Source organism: Lutra lutra, chromosome X, assembly GCF_902655055.1.
Source record: "Lutra lutra chromosome X, mLutLut1.2, whole genome shotgun sequence".
Taxonomy (NCBI): Eukaryota; Metazoa; Chordata; class Mammalia; order Carnivora; family Mustelidae; genus Lutra; species Lutra lutra.
This window is the reverse complement of record NC_062296.1, coordinates 85,685,362-85,699,288: the sequence shown is the minus strand read 5'-3', so window position 1 is coordinate 85,699,288 and position 13,927 is coordinate 85,685,362.

Sequence of the window (13,927 nt, the reverse complement as noted above, 5' to 3'; positions counted from 1 at the left end):
CTCAAGCGGCAGCCCCATTGGGCCGGGTAGGGTCTGGGGCTCAGAAGCTTCTGCCGCCTGGGCCAGGCTTCCGCGGGGTCCAACCCTCTTCTTACTGTGCCGTGATGCTCTTGACAGAAAGCAGCAAGCTGCTCCGAAGATGAGCACACATTCTGAGGGGGCGGCGAGCGGCGTGGAGACACAGTGAAAGAAGATGGGCCTAGGCCCATCGGAAGGAGTGAAGGTGGAAGGGGCTGAGGAGAGGGCGCTGTGACTCCTCCGCTCTGCTCAGCGCTCAGATGTCAAAGTGGAGGGGGGACGGGGACTTTCGCAGCCTGCCCTCAGAGGCCTTGGTGTTCCAGAGCCTCTGCAAGGATGGTGCCTGCTGTCACCGCTGTGGCCCAGCTTGCTGGCAGGCAGAGACCTGTACTCTGGCATCTTCTGCCAACAGGAAGCCCGGGAAAGCAATGTTTCGGAGTCCAAAGGGGCTTCCCTGTTGGCAGCCCCTAAATGTGGAGCTGGACAGGAAACAGCTTCGGATTCATGTTGAGGCTCTTGGCAGCCAGGGACCGATGTGTGGCGGACTCTGGGTACTGCCTGGTACCTTGGGTGTTGGGAGAAGGGAATGTCTTTGATGTCCTACCAGCTTCCCTGTGTCCTGAGGGTCTGTCCAGACTCACGACCCTCCTCTAGGAGGCTGCCCCACCCCCATCAGCCTCAGGGGACAGTGGGGAGCAGCAGAGATGTGTCTGCATATGCCCGTGCTTGTCTAGGTTGCTCTGGCTCATAAAGGCAATGCCGAAGGGAAGGGGGCACACGGCAAGGTCTCTCGTGTGTGTAGGACCAGATGTGCTTTTCCAGACAGCTGGCCTTCAGGCTGTCCTGAGCCTGGTGCAGGCACAGTACACGCTGGCGTGTTCGCCTTCCTGGGTTTCCCAGGCCTGGCAACAGGACAGGTATTTCTACTCAGCACCGGGGCCACTGGCCTCCCAGTTGGACAGGGTTGGGCCTCTTGGGCCCTAGCAGGGGGTTAAGAACAAAGGGCATGCTGCCCCCATCCAGGCTGCCTGCCTCTAGGGAAGCAGGCGGCTGAACCCCCTGGCAGGCACTGTGTGGTCGAGGAGAATGGGCAGGGCCTTCCGGAACATGGCTGGTGCCGGGCCCGGCTCCAGTAATAAGACTATGGGGCCCTGGGTTAGGCAGAAGGAGAATGGACCACCGTGGGCTCCGGGGGAGCTGGGAGCAGGAGCTGGCAGTCCCCGGCAGGCGGAGCAAGGTGAGTGGGTTCCAGCACCTCCCCCTGCCACCATTCAGGGCGGCCCAGGGTGCAGGGCAAACTGCACCAACAACCGGATGTTCCCCTGGGCGCCTCTCTTCTCACAACACTCTTACCTCAGCCCGGGCACGTACATGACCCCATCAGAGTCTCAGAACAACCCCCAAGGAAAGCACCGTTTTCTCCACATAAGAAAACAAGGATGGAGGCGCCGAGGACTGAAGTGACCAGTCCTGCAGCTAGTGAATGGCAGAGCCAAGATCCAGACCCACGTCTGCTTGGATCCAGCCTCTTATTCACGCACCCTGCAGTGGACCCCTGTCCCCTGGCCCTACACGGCCTCCATGGCAGGCTTGTCGCTGGCGAGTCCCCAGCACGTAGCGTGAGGCCTGCTATAGAAGGCACTCTCAAAAACTGTCTGGACTGCGTTGGGGGGAGAGACAGGCAGCGTGGCCGAGACCCTGGAGGTCCACAGGCATCCAGTGCACAGAGCACAAGCCCCTTGCATCCTCTGGGACTCATTTCCAGATCTGTAAGCTGGGCAGGGGCCCAGCAGCTTCCTAGAGCCCTTCCTACTCTGGGGTTTTGTTTCTGCCCTGAGATGTCCATAACAAGAAAGACAACTGGCTCAAGGACAGGACGCCTTCCTCGGCCCTGGGATCAGGCTCAGGGCTCCTCTAGAGCCACTGCAGCTGCAGGCAGGGCAGAACTGGTTCCCTCGGGCCTCGGCCAGGGCAGCTGGGCAAACGCTGAGCAAGAAAGATCCAGCAAGCTCTTCAGATCAACTGGAAAGGAAAATGGGTGCGATGGATGTTGGCTGAAGCTCTGAAATGGGGAACCCCACATCCTAGCTCCTTGGGTACCCATGCCCCCAGAAACTTGCATAAACACCCTTCACCCCACTCTGCAGCTCAGCTCCTCAGAAGCAATGGTGAGCTAGAGCCGGCCTGTGCCGCTTCATGGTGCCTCGAATCAGCCCACACAGCTTCCACCGGCCCACACTGGCTCACGAGAGCTGATTGTTCCATTTCCAGGGTTGAGTCAACTGGCTGATTTAAATACAGCCCTTATTAACAATTAGTTAAATATATTAAAGAGGATTCCTGTTGTGACGAGTACTGGGTGGTATATGGAAGGGACGAATCACTGAATTCTACTCCAGAAACCAAGATTATACTATATGTTAACGACCTAGAACTTATTTTTATTATCTTTTTTTAGAGAAAGCGAGAGACGGGAGGAGAGGGCAGAGGGAGAAGGAGAGAGAGACTCTGTGGAGGGGCTCCATCTCATAGCTTGGAGATCATGACCTGAGCCAAAATCAAAGAGTCAGATGCTTAACCGACTGAGCCACCCAGACACCCCTGACTAGAATTTAGATAAAAACTTGAAATGTGAAAATAAAGAATTAAATGGAATAAACATACAATTATATAAATCATATTAAAAACAAAATCATTTATTAATTGTTGCGTTGTACTTTATCTCACCTATGATCTCGAGGGGTTTTAACGTCTTACATCGCTACAATGGGAATGCCATTCACTGCCATGTACCTCCTTCCAGCTCCTCGTCATGTTAGGAGCTTTTTCCACCATGAAGGTTGGCAAATGAGGCTTTTGATTTTGAGCAAGAACTGGTGTTTCCCATTTGCCAGCAGCCCACTAGAGAGAAGGGAGGGTAGATAAGGCCACCTTGGCCATCCTCTCTCCAACCAGAAACACCTACCATTCTGGCTCTGGCAGTACTGGTCCCCTGCAAAGCCCCCTCACTTCGCAAAAAAAAAAAAAAAATTAAAAAAAAATCTGAGCCTTTATATGTTTTTTAAGGAAAGAATTAAAAAGAGAATTATTTAGAGAGTAGTAGCTACTAAAGATGATAAGCACTGATATGAAGATAAAGTCTTTAAAAAAAAAAAAGATAAAGGCTTATCTCATGACACGCATCATTTCTGCTACCTGGAGAATATCGGAGTTCTTCCCAGGAAAAGAACAGACCTGAGTTCCTATCCCTCCTTAGCGATCGTGCTTGCTCAAGGATGCCCTTGCTTGGTTCTAAGAACAGGGTCATTAGGGCAGAATTACCCAGAAAGTCAAATGAGACCACGGACATAAAAACATCTAGCACGGTGCCTGGCCTAGAGGAAGAATTCAATCCAGAACTTGCGGGGACTGGTGCAAACTAAAAATGTGGGACACCTTGCTTAAAAAGCAGGGGAAATGGTAGTCAAACAGAGAGCTTTTTCCTGTCTTTCTCATTCTGTTTCTTGACTTGTCATGGGGCTTTTATTTGCTGTTAACGTCAGGCTACATAGGAAAACTGAAAGGTTTAGATTACTAGCATAAATTTTGCTGCACACACTTGGGCCTGGTCTCCCACTGGCCACCTTGCCTAGCCGTGGCCCTGAGACCGGGGGGGTGAGCTCTGAGCAAGTCGAGTCCCACCTTCCATGGGTGTGTCTCCTAAGTCCACCGCCGACAGATGGCCCTCAGGGATCTTGAAACCTGCGCACCAGGGCACACTAGGTACCAAATTTGGAGTGGATGAGAAGCTTGTCTCCACCAGAATGCAGCCTCCGTTAAGCTGCCTGGATGTGCCGTGGCAGTGCCAATGCTGGACCAAGATGGCTACCACCACAGCCTGCCCTGAAACTCCCCAGGGTGTAGGCACCTAAGCTCAAGCAGCCTGTACCCAGGCCCCCCAGGAATGGATGTTGACAGCACAAATCAGGCCTGTCCTCCTTCTTCCACCTTCCACTTCCCACCCAGCTGTTTTTCTGGGTGTGGGGCAGGGATGGGGGGAGGCCAGGTGGGTTCTGGGGCACCAGACAGCTGGGAGCTGGTGTCTAAGAACCTGCCCCAGGGAGATGGACAAGGCAGGACTGTGCGTGAGCTGAGGCTCCAAGCCCCTGGCACCTCCCAAGCTCCACTGGACTTTATTTACAAAAGTCCAAGTATCAACAATCTCCAGAGGGCAACAACAGAGCATTAAACAGGCCTTTCAGAGCGTGGGGCCCTGGGTGCCTCCACAGGTCGCAGGCCCGTGAAGCCAGTCCCAACCACTTGCCCTCCTCAAGGACCAAGCCCAGCAACTAACTATCTCCTCAATTTCCCCGTGCGTACTGGAGAAAGCTGGACGGGTGTGCAAACACGCCATAAGTAAAAGCTCTGACACTTCACAACGCACACACATCCCTCAATTCCACATCCAATGCCACAGACTGCCCTAATGCATTCACTCCCTTTTGCACTCAAACTTCTAGAATGAGCCATCTGTGTTGGCCATCATTGTTTGCTCTCCTCTTTTTCCACCCTACTGCAATCAGGTTTTATCGATCACGCCATTATAAGCACCACTGTCACTCCCTCCGGGTTCTCCGCTTACCTTTGCCACTTACAGACGGTCAGCTGGGGCAGCCTGTTCTCCGTGGGTATCTCCGTGGTATCCTGTGGGGCAGCCACAGTACCCCACAAGGGTCGCTTCATGCACTGTGCCTCTGCATCTGGGTCGCTGTCCAGGGCTCTTGCTGTCTGTCTGCCTGTCTCTCTCTCTCTCTCTCTCTCTCTGTCTCTAAGGCTGAGAATGGGACTTGAAATGAACTCTCCAGGACCTGTCCGGCCCAAGGCCTCTCTTCTTGGAGAACATCTCAGCCCCTGCAAAGATGCAAGGGAAGAACCAAGATGTGTTCCCTTAGGGCGCTTAGTGGCTTTTTCTCTCCTCTTCGTTTCTCATCAAAGAGAATGCCGCACAGATGCTCTGTGACTACGTTCAAGCCCGCCGCACTCGGAACATTCTCAAGTCATCGTTACTACAAGATGTTTATCTGGAGACAACGGTTTGAGTTCCACATTTTTCTATTGCTATTTTCGACTTTAAACATAAGCCCCAAATTCAAATTAGGGCCAAGAGTGTGTTACTGTTAGTTATGAGATACCTGGCTCTCCTCTAATCACGGCACCCATTACAGCATTTAAAAACCAGAACTATGGCCTCTTCTTTAAGACTTTCCTTGAGATCACATCATCATCTTGTTCTTTAAAAAGGAGATGGTTGGCAAATTGGCTACATGTATCGGCAGCTGGTCTCACTTTCAGGAAGTCCGGGGGGAAGCCCATTTGATTTGAAATCCTTCTGGAGTGTTAGCCATATGTGGTACATCACAGTTCTCTTCGCACTAGACTTCTATGAGAATAAAAAAAGAGAAGAGAAAACTATCTTATTTTTCTGTGTATGACCTAATCATCTTCATGTTCCCCCCTGCTTACTAACAAAGCAGATTCAACTTTTCAATCAGTCATATCTTCATGTCTCCCAGTTTTAAAACTTCTCTTTCCATTTAAAAGGGTCCCTTTCTGGGCCAATCTCCGTCACATATATAAAGAGCTCTTAAAGATCAAGAAGAAAAAGATCAAAAGCAAAATTAAAAGATGGACAAATATAAAAAGGTTGTCTGGAGAAAAAAATGAATGATTCTTTTTTTAGGGGGCAGGGGAGAGGGAGAGAGAGAATATTAAGCAGGCTCCACACGCCCAGTGCTGAGCCTGATAGGGGGCTCAAGCTCATAACCCTGAGATCGTGACCTGAGCCAGAATCAAGAGTCGGACATTAACAGACTGAGACACCCAGGCACCCTCAAATGATTCTTAAATATAAGAATATATGTATATATATTGCTCATCTTCACTCATAATAAGCTAAAACTACAGTGAGACTACATTTCTCATCCATCTGTTGGGCAAAACCCCACAGACTTGACAAAAACCTTTGCTGGCATGGCTGTGGGAAAACAGGCACTCTCCCATGCTGCTGGTGGAAGCAGAAACTGCCATAGCCACTCTGGAGGAGGGGTTGGCACGATGTAACAAAATTACACCCTCTCTGTTTACTGCTGGAAACAGAGTCATTAGCATCTTGAAATCTAATCAGGTTAAAGAGCCAATTCCAGAAACGCAGAACCGATTCAGAAAATTCACCCTTAAAATTCTGTTCCTCTAGAATCACTCTTGGTACCAAAATCCATACTAGTCAAGGTTCTCCAGAGAAATAGAGCCAATAGGGTAGATAGATAGATAGATAGAAAGATAGAGGAAATTTATTATAGGAATTGGCTCACGCAGTTACGGAGACGGAGAAGCCCCACAACCTACTCTCTACGAGCTGGAGACCTGGGAAAGCTGGTGTAATTCAGTTCTGGTCTGAAGGCCTGAGAACCACAGAGGCCCAACGGAGTAAGTACTGGTCCGAGTCTAAAAGGCCAGAACCAGGAACACTAATGTCTGAGTGCAGGAGAATGTGGATGTCTCACCTCAAACAGAACAAATACCCTTGCTCAGCCAGGTGCTCAAGGGATTGGATGGTGCCGAGCTGTGAACCGAACCGCGTTACTGAAGACAGCTCCTCTCCACTCAGTCTACCGATTCAAGTGCTAATCCCTTCCAGAAACACCTTCGCAAACACACCCAGAAATAATGTTTTACCAGCCTTCTGGACATCCCTTAGCGCAGTCAATTTGACACATAAAATTAACCATCACAAAGATTAATGCGAGGGATGGATTATAACACACATTATGATACTTGCAAAGGTTTCGGCAAAAGGAGGGAGGGAGGGAGGGAGGAAAAAGATGGGGGAGGGAGGGAGAGAGAGACAGAGGGAGGGAGGAGGCAGAGGGGGAACAGAGCTGAAAGAGAGAATAATGGAATGACGTCAGGAGAAGTGTTAGGTGACTCTGAGTGAAGAGGTTCCAGGTGATGACTACATTACTTTTTCAACTTTTCTTACTATTTGACAAGTTGAAAAATAAAAATCTAGGGGAATATCTGAGAAAAGTCCCTCTCTGAGCTCCGCCCAGCTCAAGGGACAGGGGTGTGGGCAGAAAGGCCGAGACCTGCCACGTCCTCATGACATTCTTTGGGTCCTGGCAGGCCTCGGGAGCAGTGGCGTCCCTGTCCATCTGCCCCCGTTCACCCTGCTGTCTCTGCTAACAGTGTATACAGCTGGCGACTCCCAGCTACTCAGGGCCCCGCTTTCGCTCTCCTGCCTCTTACACAAGCCGTGTATCCTCCTGAAGTCCAGCTGGTACTCTCCAGGGCCCCCAGCCTCAGGTTCACCTTGCAGCCCTCAGCTCCGGGGTCACTCTGCCCCTCGGTAGCCTCTCCTCTGGTGGGCTCACCAGCCAGCACTGTGGTTACTGTTGGCTTCCTTCCGGAGAGGGCCCTTCTGGATGCCCTCCCTGCTGACCCCAGTGTTAGGCCAGCCAGGAAAAGGGCACCCTACTGCACCCATTTCATGGGCCAGCACTTTGTCACATGGCCCTCAACCTAACTGCAAGAGAGGCTGGGAAATGTGATCCCCGTGAACCCAGGAAGAAAAGGTCTGATGAGTATTTCTAGACTGGTTGTGCCATAATTGTCTAGAGAGGCTAGGCGAGACCAGGACTCCCTGAGGGCTCAGACCAACCCTGTTGGATGTGAGAAGGGCTGGGGACAGGCTGACCGATGAGGGAAAGGGATGGGGAGCAAAGCCAGAGGGCTCCCAACAATTCAGGGGAGGACTGGACCTTGCAGGCGCACTGCTTATGGCTCCCAGGCAGGTCAGCCTGGTTGAAAACCTTAGGACTTGGTGGACACAAAGTCTTGGTTACATTAAAAGAGAATTTGATTTTTTTTAAATGGGCGTCACTTGGACTATTTCAGGGATCCATCTAATGTCTAGATCAGGGCTTCTCAACCTTGGTGTTTGTGACACTTGGGACGGGATCGTTCTTCTCCATGGGAGCTATCCCGTGCTCTGGAGGACATCCAGTAGCAACCCCGGCCTCCAGTTACGAGATGCTTATAGCACCCACTCCTGAGTTGTCACAACCAAAACGTCCCCAGAATCCCCTGGGGACAAAACCACTCTCATCTGAGAGCCAGGGTCTCCATGGATGCCAGAATCTCACGGGGAGCTTTTCCAAAATTGGTTTCCCAGGCTCCCCTGTGGGGGAAAGGGGCTGATGTGGAAAAGCTGAGGAGGGTCTGCCCTGTAGGTGGGGCACAAAGTAAAGGGCCATTCAGTTCGAACTGAATTTTAATCTGATAAAATGGGATTTACAGAGAACATCTCAGGGCCATCTGCTGCCGCGTGGTGGTTCTCCATGGGAGCAGTACCCGACCCCATCAAGAAGCCTGGGGGAAATGCCGAGAAGTTTGGCGATGATTCTAATGTCAAAGACTGGAGCCCCTTGCTGGCATCTCGTGGGTGGAAGCCAGGGATGCCAAACAGTGTGCAGCACACAGGACAGACTGGAACAACAGACTTCTGTTCTGCCCAAGCTGCCATTCGAACTGCTGTGTCAAAACCACGAGAAGCACAAGCAAATTTAGAGCTGTGCTCACTACCTCGTGAAAATCCTGTTCGTGCAGGATAGCTGTAAATCTAGGATTACTGGGTTCACTTATGATACAAGCTTCCAGAGGGCTTAACTTGCGCATAGATTTCTGAAAATCATGCAGTGAACAGATGCTGATGGAAAATTCCCTTGGAGTCAGTTTCTCATGCCCAAGGACAGATCAGGCTTTGTGGGGCCTGAAGCTCTGCAGAATCTGGTGGGAGAGGGTCCTTTTAAAAATCACACAAAATAGGGGTGCCTGGCTGGCTCAGTCGGTTAAGCATCCAACTCTTGATCTCGGCTCAGGTCATGATCTCGGGGTCATGAGTTCAAGCTCTACATTGGGTTCCATGGTGGGTGTAGAACCCACTTAAAAAAAAAATCATACAGGGCGCCTGGGTGGCTCAGTCAGTTAAGCCTCTGCCTTCATTCAGGTTATGATCCCAGGGTCCTGGGACTGAGCCCTACAGGAGGGTCCCTGCTCGGCAGGGAGTCTGCCTCTCCCCCTGCTCATGCTTTGTCTCTCTCTCTCTGTCAAATAAATAATTAAAAGTCTTTTAAAAAATACAAAATAAGAAAATTAGGTACAAATATAAATATTTACTTAGAATAAGAACAAAACATGCAACAAATTATAAATTTCAAAGAAAAGAACGACAAAGCTCCCAAACAAAAATCCTAAAGTGACAGTATTTCGTATGAATTAGCTTCCTGAAATATAATAATTTTTCCTTTTTTTCTAGATACTCTGATAACCTCTTCATTTGACAATCATTTTACGATTGTCTACAGAAACAACAGAAATAATTCAGCCTCAGCTCCATCATGACTGATTGAAATTCATCTTTTTATTACTGCTAGCTGGGGTACCTGTAACACACGACTACACACACTGTCCGTACTGCCTAGAGTACTGCGGTAAGTCTGTGCATACGAGCATGGGAATCCTATTCCTGTCTGTTGCAATTCACCAAGGGAAAAAAAAACCATATTATATGCTTGTAATGATAAATGTTGCGTTTATTAAGTGTATTAGTTTCCTATTGCTGCCAAAACAAATGACCACAAACTGGGTGGCTTCATACAACATTCTCTCACCGTTCCGGAGGCCAGAATTCCCAAATCGGGGTCTTTGCTCCCTCCAAAGTTTGGAAGGGAGACTCATTCCTTGCCTCTTTCAGCTCTTCATGGCTCCTGGCCTCTCTTGGCCTGTGGCAGCACGACCCCAGCCTCCATCTTGATCTTCACATAGCTACTTCTGTGTCTCCGTGGGCCCTCTCCTCTACAAGGACACCAGCCCTGGGATTAGGGCCCCCTTTAATCCAGTATGACTTCATCCTAAATTACATCTTCAAGGACCTATTTCCAAGTAAGGTTGGCGTTATGAGGTTCCAGGTGGACATGAGTTTTGGAGGACACTATTCAAGCCAGCACCCTAAGTATATCGTTGCCAGGAGCATGTCCATTTTGATTAGGCATCAGTGAGAACTGAATCCTCCCCTTGTGTCTGTTGATGGAAGAATTTTCCACAACATCAAGCTGTATGCTTTCCAGACCTTCTTCCTCCTCCACTCTGCGCGTATCTTTGGTACTTGGCGCCATAGGTCCAGTTGGCATCTCAATACGACTAGGGAAGTCTTTGTCACAGTGCCGCATGTCTTGGCATAGAAAGCAAGCAGAAGGATTCCAGAGCCACTCTTGGATTGGGATAACTAACAATAAATTAACTATACACACAAGTCACTGTGAACCACATAAATATTTCCCTCTAAGCATAAATTAAATGCACCCCCAACTCAAATTCCCCATAGCCCGATCTCATCTCTGGCCACTTCAGGGCCACCAAATGTGAAGGATGCTCTGCTGTCCACAACACAGAGCTTCCCAAGTTGCACCTTGCCGAGTAGGGTGACTAACTGAGCTAGTCTGCCGGTACTAAGGAGATGATCTCCTGAGCTGAGGGGCTGCCAGTGCCCAAACCGTGGAAGTTCCAGGCCTACTGGGATGACTTGGCCACCTTAGCACATATCCTTACCTAGATGCATCTATTGCACTGCTAATGCTTCTACCCTATGGTCGGGGGCACACATTTTGGTGAGCTGCTGTCTACCATAGTAACAGGTCCCTCAGAGAACGGAGGGGGCCAGCGTGCAATGTGGGGGGAGGGGAGAGGAGCAGTTTAGCAAATACAAAGGCCCTGAGGCAGGAGTGCATCTGGCATCAAGGAGGAAAAGCAAGGGGGCCAGTGTGGTTGGAATAAGGACGTGAGGTAGGATATTCCAGGGCTATCTTCTCAGGTTCTCTCTCCAAGTGTGGGTTGTTCACTTCCATCCAACTGGCCATAATTTGTTTATAAAAAAATGATGAAGATCTTGGCTAACTCCTTCGCTAAAACCCACTTACACAGTCTGTGGCCTTTCCCTGGCTGAATAATTTGATAGCGCTATCAAGAAGGTTAACTGGCACAAGCTAATGAAGCCTAAGCAGAGAGGCCCCTCACCTGCACAGACCCCTAACCAGCCCCGAAAGGGGCCCGGGCAACATGTTCACATGTCATGTGCTTTCGCAAAATCGGCAAAAATAAGGCATTCTAACCACATTCGGTTAAGTCCTCTGTCTTGAGTTCTCCTTGCTCTCTGTCACAAATCTACTCTATACCCGGCAAACAGAGTTTGGGCCAGTTGAATGCGGGTGAAAATGATTACATCATGTCCAGGCCTGCCCCACAGACCAGAGAGACCTCTTAAACCATCCTCCATTTCTGCATTTCTCCCATCTGCTGACTTGATGTTAACATCCAGAGCCCCTTGGGAAGCTCTGCACTGTGGCCGGCAGAGCCTCTGATAGCCTGTGGCCCTGAAGGACCACACAGAACAGATTCTACCTCGTGATTCCAGAGTCCCTCCCCACAGCCCGGTGATTAAAGCAAGAAATAAATTCTTTTGTGTTTAGTCACTGAGGCCTGAGGGCTTATTTGTTATATCAGCTAGCATAATGTTAACTAATACAGTCATCTTTTCAGGGAGACCTTCCTAGACTACTGTATTTAAAATTGCAACTACTTCCCCTCTACTCCTGTACTCCCACTCCCTATTTGGCACTCTTGCTTAATTTTTCTCCATAGGCTGTGATCACCATCTGACATAGCATCTAGGCTTCATGAAGATGAGAAATGTGTCTGTCGTGTTCACTATTGTACTTTCAGTATCTAGCCAATAGAAACTGCTGTGACAGAGGAGATATTCTCTACCTATGCTGTCCTATGTGGCAGCCACTAGCCACATGTGTCTACTGAGCACTTGAAATGTGACTAGTGTGACGGAGAAACTGAATTTCTAATTTTAGTTAACTGAAATTGAAAAAGCCACATGTCACTAATGGCTAGCGTACTGGACGGTGCAGATATAGAACAATGGTTCAGTGTAGCCATCCAATAAGTTTTTGCTGAATGCAAGAATCAGTGAGTGGATTCAACAAGCTTTCGCTGAGTCTGTTGTGTGCCACACGCAAATGAGACCCTCATGACTCAGTGCATTGGCAGAGGCTAACCTGGGTGATTCACTGAGATCTTCTTAAGTTTATTATTCTATGAGTGGCTAGCTCTGCGTTTGAGAAGCAAACCCAAATGATTACCCTTCTCTGAGTTTAGGTTGGACAAGATTCATTTCTAGAACATGTTATATTCCATCTGGGTGGGGGAATTCTTTCCCTGCCATTTACAACAGTAAAGCCAAGATAATATCAGAGAAGAAAGTTCCAGTGCTTTGTGTAGTGTGACTGGAGGATAGTTCGAAAGGCTTCAATCTCCAAAGAGCATCCTTCGTCTTCCCTTCTTCTTCCATAGGTCTGAGCTCACCACTCAGAAGGTGATAATTACACTGTGGCAGAGATGGCATCTCGTCTCTGAAAGCCACGTTACCATCTTCTTGGACACATGGCCTGACTACATTTCCCAGGTATGTTTGCAGTCAGATTTGACCATGTGATTGAATTATAACCTGTATGGTTCCTCTGCAGGCTATTTTTTTTTTTCCTTTTCCCTCTGGTTTTGAGATTTTCTCCTTTACTGGAACGCTCTGTAGTTTTACCACATTTTTTTTTAAGGTGTGGATTTAATTGATCTTGCTTGGGAAAAGACATGCTTTGTTTAGTCTAAAAACTCATGTCTTTTTTTGGCCCCAGAAAATGTTCAGCCGCTATTTCTTGGAATATTGCTTTTCCCTCATTTCATTTCCCGTTGATTATTCATTCTGCAGCTTTGATTAGACATATGTTGGAACTTGCTCCAAATTACTTTCATAGTTCATTTCTCTTTACTTCTCTTTCTCTCCCTCTCCCATTCTGCCACCTGTGGAGTAATTTCCTCACAGGTACCATTTAACTAAGTTTCCTTTTGCCATTGTCTACACGACTGTTCAAACCTGTCCACTGATTTCTATGACTCTATTTTTCATTAGTAGAAACTCTATCTGGTTCTCAGTCAAATCTCTCCGGTCTTTTTTCATACTATTTGGGGTTTTCATTTTGGTTCTCTTTTTTATATCTTCAACTATTTAAAATATACTTACGGCATATTCAAGATGATTCTATAATATCCAACTTGGGATGCTTATTCTCCGGTCTGCTGAACTTTCTAACTGACCCTCACCATGGGAGCATTATTCTATACAATGAAACTTTTATTGTGAATTCTTCTTTGGCAGGTTGGTTTTTTTCCCTGGAGTCCTGTGAGTCACTACCTGTGAAAATGGACCTGCAGAGTAGGTCTGCCTTTGTTTCAGTTGGGAATTCTGTAGCTTTCAAAATGTTCTAGATCCATTTTTATGTTAGTTCTTTTGCTTGTTTCCTGTGCCATACAGGAAATGTGAATTCAAATCATACACCAAGTACAGGGTAGTCCTGGGCTTTTCGTCTCCTGTAGAGGACTTCTTTCAGCCCAGGGGCCCAGCCACCAGCGTCCTCATAACTTCCCTCGGCCAGGGTTGCTTCCCTAGTAAGCTTGCCATGCTCCTTTTCAGAACCCGAGATGAAATCTTCGTGGTTCTAGAGTACCTGTTTGGCCTTAGTGCTCTGACTTCGATTCCTTTCTTCCTGTCTGGCTCTTGGGGACTTCCTTATCCTTTTCTGAGCCCATGTATGTACTTAAATTCTGGAGATATATATATATATATTACTGGAAGAAGTCTGCTGTTGATTGTTTTTAGAATGTCTCAGAAGAAATCTCCAACTTCTCTTTTCTCTGATTTACTTCCAGCATTCTTGTGATGGTAGGGGGCTGGTCTACGTGACATTCCTAATAT